The sequence below is a fragment of the Neovison vison genome, chromosome 3 (assembly GCF_020171115.1).
Source record: "Neovison vison isolate M4711 chromosome 3, ASM_NN_V1, whole genome shotgun sequence".
Lineage (NCBI taxonomy): Eukaryota > Metazoa > Chordata > Mammalia > Carnivora > Mustelidae > Neogale > Neogale vison.
The window spans coordinates 161,152,332-161,169,345 of NC_058093.1; the positions used below are offsets into that span (position 1 = coordinate 161,152,332).

Below are 17,014 nucleotides of genomic sequence, written 5' to 3' on the forward strand. Positions count from 1 at the left end.
ATCATACTCCTCGTTATTTCCCAAAGGAGTTGAAAACTTATGCCTAAACTAAACCCTGAACATGGATTAGCAGCTTAATCATAACCGCTTAAACTTGGAAGCAACCAAGATGTCCTTCAGTAGGTGAATGAATAAATAAACTGTGATACATGCAGACAATGTAGTATTATTCAGTGCTAAAAAGAAATGAGCTATCAAGACATGACATGACACAAAGGAACCTTAAATGTGTATTACTAAGTAGAGGAAGCCAATCTGAGAAGGCTACATGATATATGATTCCAATTATATGACATTCTGGCAAAAGGCAAAGCTATAGAGACAATAAAAAGATCAGTGGTTTCCTGGAAAGAGGGTGAAGTAGGGAGAGATAAAAAGGCAGAGCACAGAGGATTTTTAGGACACTGAAAATACTGTGTGATGTTATAATAATGGATAGATATCATTATACATTTGTCCAGACCCACAGAATGGACAATGTCATGAGTGAACCCTGAGGTAAACTGTGATCTTTTCATGATTATGATGTATCAGTGTAGGTTCATACTTGGTAAAAAATGTACAATTCTGGTAAGTCATGTTGATAATAGTAGAAGCTATCCAGATGTGTAATAACTTTTCATGTAACCATTCCTTTGTGATTTCTGCCTTTGCAAACATGCTTTTCCATCTCAAGTTCCATATTTTCTTCTACTACTTTATATATACCACATTACATGTTGGAATTGTCAATCCATATGGCATTTTCTTTCATATGAAGGTAGGTAGAGGCAAAAAAAAAAAAAAAAAAAAAAAGAGTATAATTTTCTCCCAAAGAAGCCAAATAGATTTCAGACATAAAACATTGTTATTTATTTAGAACAAATCATTTAAGGGGGCTCCTGGGTGGCTCAGTCAGTTAAATGTCCAACTCTTGATTTTAAACCAGCTTATAATCTCAGGGTTGTGAGACTGAGCCCCGTGTCAAGCTTCATATGCAGTGGTAGTCTGCTTGAGATGCTCTCTCTCCTTCTCCCTCTGTTACTCCCCCGGTTGTGTGCATGCCCTCTCTTTATCTCTCTTTCTATAAATAAACAAATAAATAAATAAATAATTTTAAAAGATGATTAAAATATTAATGTAGTGTCAACAGTGAATATTTGATAATATGTATGCCAGGTAGTGGGGAATTACTATAATAACATTACTTTAAAATTTATCAGGCTAATACTATGAGAATGGAACCAGCTGATTGTTCCCTTTTTGTACACTAAGACAAATTATTCACTACCAGCAATGAGCTTACTCTATCACACTGCACAATTATTGGTAAATTTAATTGTTATTGATGAAAGCCTCTATTATTGAACAAAGTCAACATCCTTTATAATAAGCTCTGATGAAACTATAGCAGACTCACCTATTGTTAGAGCTTTTCAAATGTTATTAATGGAATTAATTAAATTAGAAAGTAAATACCTGAAAATCATACCCCCCATTAGAAATTTCTACTTTTTTTTTTTTTGTGAAGATTTTATTCATTTATTTGAGAGAGAGAGAGAGAGAGAGTGTGTGCATGAGAGAGAGCACAAGCCGGCGGAAGGGACAGGGAGAAGCAGACTCCCCAGTGAGCAGAGAGGCCAACATGGGACTTGATCCCAGGACCCTGGGATCATGACTTGAGCTGAAGGCAGACGCTTAAACAACTGAGTAACCCAAACACCTCAGAAATTTGTTTTCTTTTTAGAAACATTGGCCTTTTATACTATACAGGGCTTAGCGCTTTATAATAAAGTCCATTTTATTCCCTGAATTAATCATTATGGCCACTGTCATCATGATCATCATCATGGTGTCATTACTTTTTTTTTATATGAAACATTAAAGAATATTTTTTAAAAGTCCAATTCTTTTTATGCAAAAATTACATGGTTGTCAATAATAAAATACACTTTAGTGAAGTTATAGGTTTAAAAATAGCAATACCTAAAAATGAAACTTTTCTTTAGAAATATTGTCTTGGGGTTTAACAGTTACCATTAATTTTATTGAAGAAGCTATAATAGTCACTACAATTCTTCTTCAACATACCTCTGTTGAACATCTATCTCCTTAATAGAGGTAGATGTAGATAATTAGCTGTTTGCCTGAGAGGTTAGGGAGTTCTAGAAATTAAAGCTAAAATGTTCAGAAACACATCCAATCATTCAAAATGAACAATAAAGCATGATTTAAAGAGATGTTGACAAAAATACGATTTAATTAAAACACCTTGGCAACATTTCTAATTTAAAAATGAGCATATCAAAAATCATTTCACATCCTAAGAATGTAAGTATCAAAACATCTAGAAAAGAAAATTCCTTAAAGCCATTATGGAACATAGTGTAGAGGTTTCTCGAAAAGCTAAAAATAGAACTACCGTATGATCCAGCAATATCTTTTCTGAGTGTATCCTCAAAGGAAGTTAAATAAGTCCATGGAAGAGATATCTGTGCTCCAACGCTCACTGCAGCATTATTCACAATAACCAAGATATGGAAATGATGTGTTATCGACATATGAATGGATAAAGACACGGTGGTATACTCATACAATGGAGTATTTGTAAAGGAGATCTTGCCATGTGCAACAACATGAATGAACCTTAAAGATGTTATACTAAGTGAAATAAGCCAGACACAGAAAGAAAAATACCGCATGTTCTTACTTACATGTGGAATCTAAAAAAGCCAAATACATTGAAGCAGAGGGTAGAATGGTGGTTACCAGAGATGGGGAGGTGGGGGGAATGAGGAAATGTTGGTCAGCAGGTACAACTTTGCAGTTATGTGGGATAAATAAGTCTAGAAAGCTAATGTATAGCATAATGACTGTAGGTAATAATACTGTATTACTGCACACCGGAAATTTGCTAATAGAGTAGATCTTAAGTGCTCTTACCACATACCAAAAAGCAGTACCTAGGTGAGGAAAAGACACATTAATTAGCTTGACTGTGGTAATCATTTCATTATGTATATGTGTGTACCGAATTATGTTGTACAACTTAAATATATAGTTATTATTTAAAAAACAAAACTTAAAAGGATCTTGCATTATATGGACCTCTCAGTTATGTTGACCTGAGAAATGGACATGTACATATGGCCTGGTGTCAGGTGTATAAAGATCACAGAAATCTGGGTATATATTCATTTTTACATACATCTCACTCTAATGTCTCAGCTGGATGATATCTTAGCCCACAGCAGCAAGGACAGAGACAATAGGAACTACCAGAACGGAAAAATAGTTATCTGTCATTCCAGTTATAGAACGGATCTAGGCCTGATCAAGTATTTCAAATACGGGATAGTAGAATGCTAGTACTTTTCAGTAATTCCACCTCATCCACCTACTCCATCTCGCTTCTTTTATGAAGAGAGATTTAACCCATTCCAGCACAGCTGGGAAAGAAGATAGCTTGGTTAAGAGATTATTTACATGTTTATCTTTACTTCTCATCTGTCTCTCTTGTGTCTTCTCTTTGTGTCTCTGACTTTCTCTCCCTTATTCTTTGCCCCCCTCCCTCTTATTTTTCCTTTAATATATCACTTTTCTACCTCAGATATTGTCAGTATTGAGAACTTCACACTTTAAAATATTTTGCCAGGAACCATCTTTCACTCCTTCTTGGGAACTTATTCTTAGCTAATAACAACTTTTGCTTGTGAAAATATTTGATGTTTCAGAGTTGATGCTCATAGCTTGTTCTATATTCCAAACAACACAGGGTAAAATGAAAGAATAATTTCAGACACAATACAGGCATTTTACGCGTGTTCACTGTTAGTATAACACTTTTGATATTTGTTATCATAGAAATAGTGCCCTCTATTCGCAATTATGGCCAAAATAATTGTTTTGAAAAGTAATTATAACTCCTTGCTCTAATTTAGAAGATGACCCAGATGTATAAAAACCGGAGAGACGAAGGAAATAACAATGAAAACCACAGAGGCCGAATGGGTTTTCCCCTTTTGAAGAAAGAATGATATATGGCCAAACTTGGGATCATTTGCTTGGCTTGTATCCAAATCAGTCTAGTGGCAAATAACTGATTTTAGCCAGGAAAATACTACTTTCTCTGATGAAAACACTCCAGGTAGAGAGTGAATCCGCATAAGAAATGGGGGAGGGTATGGGTGGGGGAGGTGGGGGAGGGGGGTTGGGGGGGGGTGTCTGCTCCTGTTTTGGTCAGGCTTTGTCCCTAAAGCTGCCAGGACAACTTTGTTCTATTTGTTCTGAGTCCAGAAAAGTTGGCTGGGTTAGCCCTTGGCTAAAAAAAACTGAAGTAAATCCTAACGTCTTATGAGAAAGACCAGACATCAAACATCAAGTAGAAACCGTGGAGAAGGCAGGAGTAAGTTACTAGTCAAGACACTTTCTGGTCCTCTAAATTGCTCTGGGGATATCAAAGCCACTTCTTTTGAAGCGAGCTGCTAGGGGGCCAAGTAAACAACGCAGGAGGAGGCTTCTGAGCTCTGGGAATGGCTGCTTCCCCATGCCACCCTGCATTGTTTACATTCGGCTCTCCCCAGCCTCCAAGCTAGAGTTCACTTGATGCTAACCCGTATTGTATTTGCTTCTATTTTTAAATCCTCCGAGGCACACAGAACCACAGTGTCTGGAAGGACAGAATACTAATGGAAATAAAATATGCTGTAAAAACTATAGATAACACCGAACCGCTCCTGCGAGTTGAGGCTGGCAGGAATAAGATGCAAGAGGAACAAATGCGCAGATAGGAGAAATACACAAAGTAACATGTGGGAGGACTTGGTCCTCTGGCTTAATATAGTATACCAGACAAAACAGCCTGGGACCCTGATGCCGCTCATCAGGTGTCCTCTCGGAAAAGGGGACCATTTTCAAAGATCAAAGCAAGGAAGCACTTTGCCCAAGTTTTACATTGACCCGAAGACTCGAATTACGGCATTCTTCCTACTTCTTTCCAGCTTTCCTTCTTTTACTTGCACACGCACCCTCACACACACTTCCAAAGAACTAGAGAAATTCACAACGTTTCAGACTTTCAAATTAATAAAGGGTGAAATCGGAGGGGAGGGAGCTGGGGGTAGGAGGGGGACAGGAGAAATTTGTCCTGTGCCCATGGAGGGCTGCAGGGGGTGGGGGCGCCGGTGAAATTCCATGCAGCAAGTTACGCTCCTGCAACAGAAGAGTTCAGTTTCATAGATTCGGTGGTGCCTTACCTGGTTTTGTAGGGAACTGCACGAACTTGCCCCTAATTCTTCCCCTAAAGTCCTACATATGCTGAGAGCCATAGTATTTGACCTTACACATTTCCACAGAAGAAACTCCAAAGCAACCTTTAACTTCAATAAAACGCTGTGTTCATTCTTCCCCTTGTGCTCAACACACAGCAATCTAATACACCTCATCATGTGGTCCGTTGCCATGGTAGCAATGAATCCAGCTGCTGAAATACAAAAGACTGACAAAAAGTTGCCTTTTTCCCCCTCCACCCACCCTGACAAAGTCAGAGTTTTGTGTTGGTTTTTTTTTTTTTTTTTCTGTATGACAAGTCTAATTTGAATATGTTTCTGGTGCTGACTCAACTTCGTGAGCAAGGAAGAAAAAAAAAAAAGATAAACGAACAGCAGAGGTGTAAGAATAAGAGGTCCCCCGAAGCCTTTAAACAAGCAAAATAACTATATGCATTTTTCAGTTGCCACTAATCCAAGATACTGGTCATTAGCTGCTACTTCTTCCAACCAAGTATTTTTGCCAGTTACTAACTCAATAGAGAAATGCAGCAATGATCTCACAGCCCCTTTAAATATATATATAAAAGTTAAATAGTACAGCCAACATGGATGCTGAAAACACGACATCAGGGTAGGAAGGGCTAGTCTTAAAGTGTTTTCCTAGAGCAAACTTCTAATCACAGCTCAGAGACGGGAGGTAAAATTCTCCCTCTTCTTTTCATCTAACCCTGTGTTTAACCATTACTTAAACAGATTAAGTCTCAGTCCTATTTCAAGTGATCAAAGATTTGGATCTGCGGTGACACAGATGGTAGAATGAACCAAACCATACTTGGGGGCTCTATCTTAAGGGTAGGAATTTTGGAGTTAGGACAACAGCAACTCTGAAGAGTCCTGCCCCATCCCCCTAAACCCATGGCTATGTAATTATGATTTAAGGAACCACCTTTGGTTTATTCCCAGTACTTAAGGAAGCCTGACGGGAGGCCTGGGCAACAGGCTTGACCTCTTGTCAGCTGCAGTCTCTCCTTCCCACCATGGACATCCTTCATAGCTACCACTTTCTACCCTCCAGCCAGCAGCTACCTTATCCCTGGGGTTCTCACTGCCACTCCCCTGCTTCCCCAGATTTGCTTACTTTCCAAATTTAGCTCATATTTCAGAATAATTCGTTGACATATCTGTTCTCTCTCTTTCGACATGGACCCTCCCAGGAAGGGGAATGGGGTCTTACTCATCTTTGCCTATCATGTAACACTAGCAAAGAGTTTGGAATAACGTAGGGCTCACTGGCTATTGCTTGAATGGATGAAGCAAGGAATGAATGCTTTGTTTCAGCACAGTGGAGGAAAGCTCAGCTCCTCCATCATTGTGCGGTGGTTCAACCCCTGAGGGGTTTGCACAGGCTCTTCCTTATTATTCCACCCTGCAAAGGGAGGCAGGCAACAGTAGCTCTTAGGAAGAGCAGCCAGGAAATTACTCGGATGTGGGTTTGAAGTTCTACCCAGGCTAGCTTTGTGATCTTGGATAGACCATTTAAACTCTCTAAACCCCGTTAAAATTTTGTAAAATTTCTACTTTAAAGAGTTATGACAAGGAATTAAATGAGATAACCCAAGGAAAATACTAAGCACTGTGCTTGAAACATAGTAAGCGCTCAATAAATTACCGCTAGTGTTGTTTAGCCAAATTGTTTATGAGTTTTGAACAAGAAGGACAACAAGAAAGCTCATTGACTCCTGACTTTCCCTTGCTGATAAAACTGTCATTTTCAACCACATACACATTTTCAATTATATGCTTCATAATATGAGCATAATACAGTGACCATTTTAGACAACCAGCCTGGATTGCCTGCTCCTACTTAAAAAGCATCTAGAGGAGCTGACCAGTCAAAAGGTTTTAACATATTCCCAGTGTGAAATGGACTGTAAAAAGAGTATTAAAGTTGGTCAATTAAAAAAATCTTTTTAATATGAAAAACATGAAATAAAGCAGTTCATTTTGATATTTATATCGAATTTTCAGTAAGTGGCTTATATGTTACTAGCAGGTTTTTTTCAAATCAAAATGAGGTATAAAGAATTGCCATCATAAAGAGCCTCAGAATAGAAATTATGTACAGAGATTACATTTTTAACAGTTTACAGGTGTTAGCTTAACAGCAGCCTTTGAAAGGTCACCTTGATCTTGATCCTTAACAGGGCCTATAAAGGGCTCACCACTACAGACTTCTTAGTTGCTTTTCTCCAGTCATCTAACTCAGGAAATGACCAGACACCAAAGCCAGCCACATGGAAAAATTAGCATGAAAATCCCTTTGAAGCCTTGTAGTGCAAAGCAGCAGCCAGGGTTAAAAAAACAAAACAAAAACAATAAAACCCCAAACCAAGAAACAACAACAACAACAACAACAAAACAAAAACCTATGGTGGAGAAAAAGAACTTTAATGGCAGAAAGTTGCTATAAAGAATAAAATAAATGTTGTGCTTTGCGAGATTTCTCTATCATTTAAAAAAAAGCCCTACAACAAACCAGTAGAGATTATTAAAATAGCTTTGGTACTTGGTACAACTCTGAAAAATCCTTCAACGTTGTGACTCATGATGACACAGTCCTATAAAGCATGTAAGTGAGGCAGAACAGGCAAAAAAAAAAAAAAAAAAAAAGGCAAGAAGCATGTACTCTGGAAAGTCAGAACCCCTTAATCCTTTTCAGGACAGTTGATGAAGGAAAGACGAATGGAACCATGATTTCAATAATTCATAATTACTCTCATGTGTGGCTTAGCTGAAAAGAAACTCACTGCTTGTCTTCACTTCTTCGGGAGTCTTTACTTCGTGTCTTTTCCCTCCTACAGATTGGTTAGGCATCTCACGGTTCCTCATTTTGTAAACTGATTTATCTAGTTAATGGAAACTATTCCTAGAGCATAACTACGATTAGCATACTGCTTTTGTTAGATGTTAAGCAACTTGTTTGATTCTCTCTCTTAAGCATTAGGGAAATATGATGTCAATATGTTTGGTTTCACAAGTTCTCAAATCCCCCTTTTGCAAATGTTAAGATTAACTTCTTGCTCAGTGGGAACAAAATTTGTAACATGATCCATGCTGGTGTGACCCACTTAATTTCATATGAAGAATCCAATCACTGAGGGGAAAATAGTCTTTGAGACATAATGCTTCAGAATGCACCCTGGGAAGATGTGCCAAGCCCAGGGGGACGCATAGACCTGGGAGAGAGCTTATAAGATTGTTAGCTTCACCGCTCTCTCTTCAGACACAAGGGCACCTAAAATCCCACAAACTCAAGGTAACAACGTGGGCTCAGAGGTCACACCCTTGAGTTAAGTAGCAAGGCTACCAAAAACAAAAACAAAAAACCCAAACAAACAAACAAACAAACAAAATAAACCAAACCAAAACAAACTGGCTGCTAATGTCAGTTAAATTAAAAACAAGACAAAGACGATTTGAACCTCTGCAAAATCTATTTTTTTCAGGTCACATCTTAAAATTGTTATTTTATAATACCACAAAGAGCTTTACAGTCAGGGCACTAGTTTAAATCAAATAGGAGAGCTTGTTCACAGCAACAACAAAAAAGATTGTGATCTATTGAATATTTTTTGCAGGCACATAGTTTCTTGGGCTGCTTTGAGCGGCTGACCTAAAAAATATTAATCGGATTAGTATCTGTTCTACTCATGAAAATTTCTTATGAAAGAACAAGGCTATTGCAAGGCATCTTGGTTTATATAACTCAATATCAAGATGTTCTATTTTCCCCTTAAGATGTTTTCAAAACACGCACTTCTCTTTTGAATTGTATTAACGGGGCTATAAATATCTGTGTTTAAATAGCACTGTGAAATTGACGGCTACATATTCTACAGATAACTTATTGGGATCCCCGGATCATTTTGTTTTGTTCACATATGGAAATTTATTCCCAAATTTCTGCGTTTGGGTTCGTCATCTCTTCAAAATTCACAATTATACAGTTATAGTCTGGATTCTTCCTTAGTGAAAAACACACTTGGTTTTGAAACTTAACAATAAAAGTGACATCACTTGCCCATTTTCTTTCTTTCTTTCTTTCTTTTTTTTTAAAGATTTAATTTATTTATTTGACAGATAGAGATCACAAGTGGACAGAGAGGCAGACAGAGAGATGGGGGGAAGCAGGCTCCCCGCCAAGCAGAGAGCCCGACGCGGGGCTCGATTTCAGGATCACAGGATCATGACCCGAGCCGAAGGCAGAGGCTTTAACCCATTGAGCCACCCAGGTGCCCCACTTGCCCTTTTTCTCACTGAAAGGTAGTATCACAAATCCAATGCAGGAAAGTTGAAAAATATAGTAAGATTTATGAAATAACATTAAAAACACATATAATTTAACTATCGGAGATTACCAGTATTGACATTGTGATGTATTTTTTAATTTTATGTACTAAAAATCCTGGATAATTTTGACTACAGTTTTCTTCTGCTTAAAGAAAGACATGCAAAATAAACACAGTATGATATTACAGATTCGTGGAAAATATTTTTTAATAGTTGCATAAAATTTCACTATTTGGAGGTATCAGAATTCACTTAGCCATCCCTCATTGTCAAACATATATTTAGTCTTTTCCAGGTTTCTTTATATAAACGATATATCTTTGTATGGACACTTTGGGTTATATCTTGGGTTATTCCCTTAGAATAGATTCCTGTGCAGGAGGGGGAATTACTGAGTTTAAGTTAGAAAATTTAAGTATAGAATTTTATTTTTTTCTTATTTAAGCATAGCATTTTGGAATTGGAAGACCCATCCTTATAATTCAGTGGAATATTTCATTTTATTGACGAGGAAACTGAGGTGAGATGACTGGCTCAAAGTCCTGCTACGAATTCTTCCCGTGCAAGAACCAGACAGAAGATCTTTGTGAGTCCGCTCAGCTTTCTCTCATTTCACCCTGCTGACTCTCAAAGGCAATTCAACTCTGAGGTGCTCCTTCCCAGTGCTGGTTTGGTGTCCTCTGTGAAACTCCACCAATGTGCTCCAGAGTCTGAGGCAGGAGTGGGAGTTCCAGGGAGGTGGATAACACAGTTTTATTTTTTATTTTTCTGTCAGAGAGAATCCACATGGCAGCATTGCTACAGTCACCTTTCACTTGATAGTAAAGCAGAGAGGATCCTGAGAAGCAGCAAATATTCCCTCAGGTCAAAAATCTGTTCTGAGGAGAACACAATGGAAAAAGATTCCCAGAGAGTTGAGAGGTCAGGATGCTCAAGAAGTTGGTGAGTTTAAATTGACATAAAATTAGGCAGAGCTCCTTGATAGACCCTGAGGTCTTTTATGGCCTTGTGTTCTGTTAGAAAAACAGATCTGTGGGATTTGAGTGGCAGTTTGTTAGGTCACTTGTAGGGGCAGGGGAAGAAGTACTTGTCTGGTCATCCCCTGTGACAATTCTATATCCTGGAAACCCAGGTGTGTTTGCACAGTCATGATGATGTCTTCGTTTGACAGAATATATTCTTTCTCAGAGGGAACAGGGAAGAACACTCCTGAAAATCGAGTCTAGGAAACAGCCTTATTCCTGAGAATTTACTCTTGAAATTATTCATTTTCTTAGTCTGAATATGCAGTACACAGAGATTATTATTTCTTGATCCCTTCTGTGTGACTTACTCTAAAATAAGATGATTTATTCTAATTCAACCAATTTTAATTAAGTACCTTCTCAAACCACATATTGTATAGGTGTAGGCAAAGAATATAAATAGCCTACAACCTAGATGGGGAGATAGAATATGGATAAAGAAAATATAGCTGTAGATATAATATATGGAAAAAAAATGTTTTGGGAGTAGATAGATAATTAGGTCAGTTTAAGCAGAACACAAAGGAGGAGGAAGTCACTCATTCAGGGTGCCCCAAGCTTGGAAAGCAGTTGGCTACTGGGATATTAGGCGTATTTTCCCAGATTCTTTTACTTTGTATTTGGGCACTTGAACTACATTCACATAGTATACATGCTACAGCTCGATGGAGGGATGCCTGATGTACCCTAAAAGCATATGCGGTGACCAAGATTAGATGTAGGAGCGATAAAAGCTACTGAGTTTTCTCTTCCCCTGTAATGTACTCCTGAGAAAGGATAAGTAATTAGGTAGTTGGTGGCAATGTGAGGGGGGACAATGGGTAGTAGCTGCTTCTCCAGTAATATGTGTGTATATACCATAGGTAATGAGATAGAGAGATTAGGAAGCAAGTTCAATGTTATGTACCCTGCAGGCACTCAATAAAAAGTTAATTATTGATGCTGACTTTGATAAAAATAAAGGGTATTATAAAATGAAGCAAGTCAGGAGAATGATTAAAGGCAAGACTGTAGGAGAACAAATTATTAAGGAAAACACAGACTGAAAAATTGGAAAAGGATATAAGGTAATTTAAGGGAAAAGATTAAAAAAAGAAAGAAGCATATGTGGTTAAAGAAAACACATAGCAAAATCATCCAGGAGGTATAAGAGAGAGAGAACACTGAAGAAAAACAATGGAGAAAGTTCTTTGAATAAACTAAGACGAGTGACAAACCAATGTCTGAAATGTCATTCCTTATACCTAAATGAATTCCATTATTGGAATGAATGAAGAAGGGTCCATTTGATAGTTGAACACATTTATATAAATTGACCCATGATATGAAGATACCAGGCACTTTAGACCCTTCTGGATGTCTCTGGTGGGAAACACTGCATCAGTAGAGATCATTCATCTGATGTGTCAGACGTTCCCATATACGACACGAGGGAGTTCACGGTTATCCTTGCTCCATATTTCACATTGGTTAATTCCCCATCAGGCCACTGCGTTCTGTTTAGAGCCTCACTCACAGTGAATGTGCAATGGAGAAACTGGAGAAAGCACTGTACAATGGTGAACAATGAACCGGAAGGGAAGTAACCTAGAAGCCTGGGAGGGAGGCACTTAAGCGTTTGAAGGGCTACTGCACATAAATAATGGTGAGCAGGTGTTCTTCATGTTTTACTGAAGGGACCACAATTTGTGTTTGCCAGGTGAGACACCGGAAAGGACTCCTGACATAGTATCAAACTTATGGCATGTAAATAATACAAGGCAGAGAGACATTAGTTTCTACTTTGTTCATCGCAGATGAATAGTCTTTTTGGAGGATGTTAGCCACTTGCATTCATCATACACATAAAGGCACTTTACATCCCAGTGGAAACACAGTTATGTGTTCATATGTTCCTATATACACACATCCAGAAGACAGAAACCTTAAGTCATACATCAGATCCTGTGGCTTGGATCTCCCGCCCATACTATCCTACTTTTAGCAATAATATGCAAAGTGTTAAACACTATTTGTGTTATCTATTTCGGCTTTCCGGTATCTTTGATAAACATTGTAGACCAATGAAAAAATGAAAGTAATGCAAAATATTTTCTGTTCACTTACACTGTCACTAGCCATAATTAATATTTTTGTTATTTACTTATCCATAACTGTCTCTAAGTAATTATGTAGCTTGATTTTCAAATGGATGGTTGAATGGTTGAAATGGCAATGGGGATAAAGAGTCCACTTATCACTGTGAGCACTGAACCAAGTATAGAATTATTCAATCAGTGTACTGAACACCTGAAATGAATATAAAAACCGTATGTTAACTATACTAGAATTAAAATTAAAAATTTAATTAACTAAAAACACACATGGAGACATACTTCAAGAATGATAAAAATAAGTAAAAATGCAAAAAAGAGAAATAAAATAAAATGAATTGTTACTTTAAAAACTGTAGTATTTTCCATAGTCTAAAGGAAACTACAGTCTTCATGACTATCTTTGAGGAAGAATGCTTTTTTTGGGAATAAACTTTAATGGGGCTACTGTTTATATTATAAACTATTCCACAAGAAAGCGATGAAGGAAGAGACATTAAGCCACCCTGTGTAACAGAGGAAAAAAAAAAAAACACTCCCTTCATTATGGGTGGTATAGCTGGAAAACTGTGAGTTATTAACTGGAAAGAGGAAGGGTCTGGTGACTACAGCCAGGGAGAATGGGTGTAACTTCTGGACACAGGTAACAAGGTCTAGGTCATAGGGAATTCTTATCGGTAGGGGAAGCAGTTTCTAAAACATCGCGGCCCAGGAGGAAATGGACAATAAGGATCCCTCTGAAGGGTATGACAATGGTCTAAGGAATAATGATGCTGATGACTAATTTTCATATTCTGACTTACAACATCTCTGTTACCAGCAAGATTTTAGGAAAGCTTTAAGAATTGCTCTTAGCTTCACAGTAAGTCAGTCTGTGTCCAGGCTTGGAATGGGGCATGAAGATAGAATATGCTCTCTAAGAAGGTGATATTTGAGATGACACCTGTGAAGAATGGGGAAGAGTCTTTTAGGCAAAGGGAGGAGCATGCGTGAGGTCCCTGAGGTCCCTGAGGGGAAAGAGCCTGATGTTTCCAAGAAACACCAGAAGAACAGTGTGGTTGGAGCACTATGCAAAAAGGGCAGAGGGTCATGGCATGGAAAATTTGGTAGCTAGGGCTTTGGAGGGACTCTAAACTTTATTCTAAGTACCACAGGAAGGTTTTGAAGGATTTAAAACATAGGGTAACATACTCCAACTTCTGTTTTTAAAAGAGAATCCTGGCTATGGCTTCAAGAATGGACAGGAAAGGGGCAAGAGTGTTTAACGTGCCACCAGTCTGAGGGTCAACGGTTGACTCTGAACTAAAATGCTGACAGTGGAGACAGTGAGAAGTCCATGCATTTTAAAATATATTTTGGAGACTGAATTGATACCACTGGGTCACACATTGAATGAAGGAGGATGAGTGAGAATAGAATGTAAAGAAAAACTCCCAGCATTCTGAAATAAATGGAGGTGCCATCTACTACAGACCGGAAGCTGGCTCCAGGAGCACGCCGAGGAAATGCAATGTGGGATAAGGCAAAATGTTGAATCCGAAATGTCTCTGAGTCAGTTAAGCAGTAATGTCACATAGGCTATGTCTATATTTACCTGAAGCCCTGAATATAGGGCTTGAATGGAGATATACAGGCAAGAGCTGTAGGTATGTTTGTTTGTTTTTTTTAAGATTTTATTTATTTGACAGAGAGAGATCACAAGTAGGCAGAGAGGCAGGCAGACAGAGAGAGAGGAGGAAGCAGGCTCCTTGCTGAGCAGAGAGCCTGATGCGGGACTCGATCCCAGGACCCTGAGATCATGACCTGAGCCGAAGGCAGCGGCTTAACCCACTGAGCCACCCAGGCGCCCTGTAGGTATGTTTTTTAAAGCCCTGGTAAAAGGAGAACGTACATGGAGAAGCGTACTCAAGACTCCTCTCTAAGAAAAAGGGCCAGGGAGGTAAGAGGAAATCCTTGTGAGTGTGTTTCTATGGAAGCCTCATGGGAGTTCTTCAAGAAGGAAGGGGTGGTCTTTGGGTTGAAATCTACTGAGATGTTGAGTAAGATGAGAACAGGAAAAGTATTCATTAGCTTTAGAATATGGCAATAATGACCACCTTAATGAAAACCTTTTTCATGAAATGGTGAGGGACAGAAAAATGAGGAGTAAGGAAGTGGAGTCAGATTAGGTAAATGATCTTTTTGGTGGGGGGGGAGAGAAAGCTGGATTTGTAGGGGAGCAGATGTAGGGGAGCAAGTGAAAGGAAACATAAAATCAAGAGAATATTTCAAATACAGTAGATTCTAGAAAACATTTATATGCTGAGAAGAGTGGCCCAATAAAGGCAGAAAGACTGATGGTATGGGAGAGAAAATAGCTGACTGCATGTGTGTAGTCCTAAGAAGGTAAATGGGGACAAGATACAGAGTATATGCAGAGAAACTGCCTCACCTGTGACATGAGAGGAGGATGAAAATGGGGGTGTATGTGTACAATTAGGCAAGGAAAGAGGGGGTTCCTATCTAGTGACTACTATCATTTCAGTGAAGTAAGAAGCAAGGTTGCTAGCTCAGAATGAGGAATGGGGAGAAGAATTTTTGTGCAAGGGGAGAAATAATGAGCTAATCATTATGGAGACTTAGAGAGTGGCTACGGGGAGAGTAGGAGAGCCACAGTGTTGCAGGCACATCTGATGCAGTGATCATGAGTCTAGGATGCTCAGATGTGTGGCTTTAACAAAGCTCAACCAAAAACCTATGGGTAAGTCAGGTGAGGGAGTTCATCAACCCTGCTTGGCTTATGCCTGGTGAATATGACGGGAGGAAAGATATGCAAGGGAGCTGAAGGTACATTAAAGGAGATGGACCATAAAATCTAACCAGGCAAAGAGGGAAGTAAAGACAGGAGATGGGTATTGGACAGTGAGAAAGAACCAAGACAAAAAGATTCTGTAACAAACGCAAAGAATAGCAAGTGTTGGAGATCAGAACAAAAGAGCTGGAAGGGTAGAATGTGGTGTTTGGAGAGGGTGATATCTTGCTTGCTTTTCTGATGGTGGACTGGTTCAAAGAAGTGATGGCTGAGGTCACGTGGAGGGATTTATTTCTGGGTATGAGGAAGGTATTGATTGGATCATCCATGGGTACACTGAACTTATCAAGAATAAAGCACTTAAGCAGCACAAATCAAAGTTCTGTAGAAAGCAGAGTTAAGCTCTTGCCCTGTGGTCTACGGCTGGGTGGATTTTGTATGATGGGAGGTGCTGGTAGCTTTCTTTATCATTGCATTGTTAGAGGCTCCTTAAGTATTAATTCAACACCAGAGGAAAGCAGGGCTGAGAAAGGGGTAAGAAACAAGGTCCTGAGCATAACCTCTGAACTTTTGAATCTGCCCTTATTTGAAGCCTAACCATTCCTATTTTGTTGTTAGCCTAAGTGATTTTTTTTTTTTTTAAGCTTTTATTTGGGGGAGAAAGAGAGAACACAAGCAGGACAGGGTGGGTAGTACAGAGGGAGAAGCAGGCTCTCTGCTGAGCAGGTAGCCCAGTGCAGGCTTGATCCCAGGATCTTGGGATCATGACCTGAGCCCAAGGCAGATGCTTCACCCACTGAGCCACCCAGGCACCCCTAGCCTGAGTGACTTAAAAAAAAAAAAATTTTTTTTTTGTCACTTGCCAACACAAGGCATAAACTAATATAGATGGGTCTATTTCATAAAAAAGAAATATTTGGAAATATAATGGATTTGTTGCTTATCTAATATCCATTTTTCTTTGCTTGCAGAATTTTTTTTTATTAATTATTTTTATTAACATATAATGTATTATTTGCCCCAGGGGTACAGGTCTGTGAATCATCAGGGTTACACATTTCACACCACTCACCATATCACATACCCTCCCCAATGTCCATAACCCAACCACCCTCTCCCTAACCCCCCTACCCCCAGCAACCCTCAGTTTGTTTTGTGAGATTAAGAGTCTCTTAGGCTTTGTCTCCCTCCCAATCCCATCTCGTTTCATTCTTCCATACTTCCATCATAGGCCTCAAGGAAAGGGTCAAAGTCAATCACTGCTCTTGTAATCCCCTCACAGGTGGTGCCAGTAAAATATAAAGGGAAATCTGCTAGGCGGAGTGTAGTGCATTGAGCAGTGCGATGGTTAATTTTATGTGCCAGCTTGACTAGGCCATGGGGTGCCCATATATTTTGTTAAATAATATTCTGGTTGTGTCTCTGTGGGTGTTTCTGGATGAGATTAACATTTGAATGGATAGATTTAGTAAAGCAGATTGCCCTCCCCAATATGGTTGAGTCATA

General features: G+C 38.9%; 1 protein-coding gene across 25 annotated transcripts in view; it reads right to left on the reverse strand.

Annotated features, from left to right (window-relative positions):
* DTNA (dystrobrevin alpha) overlaps positions 1-17,014 on the reverse strand; it is a 355,640-nt gene that overhangs the window by 165,206 nt on the left and 173,420 nt on the right. For 2 of the 25 annotated variants that reach the window (XM_044243177.1, XM_044243196.1), the window contains exon 1: positions 5,235-5,427. The exons of the other annotated variants lie outside the window; for them this stretch is intronic. The gene's annotated coding sequence lies outside the window, so the exon portion shown is untranslated. Of the gene's footprint in view, positions 1-5,234; positions 5,428-17,014 lie in introns of those variants that run through there. 25 annotated transcript variants of the gene reach the window in all.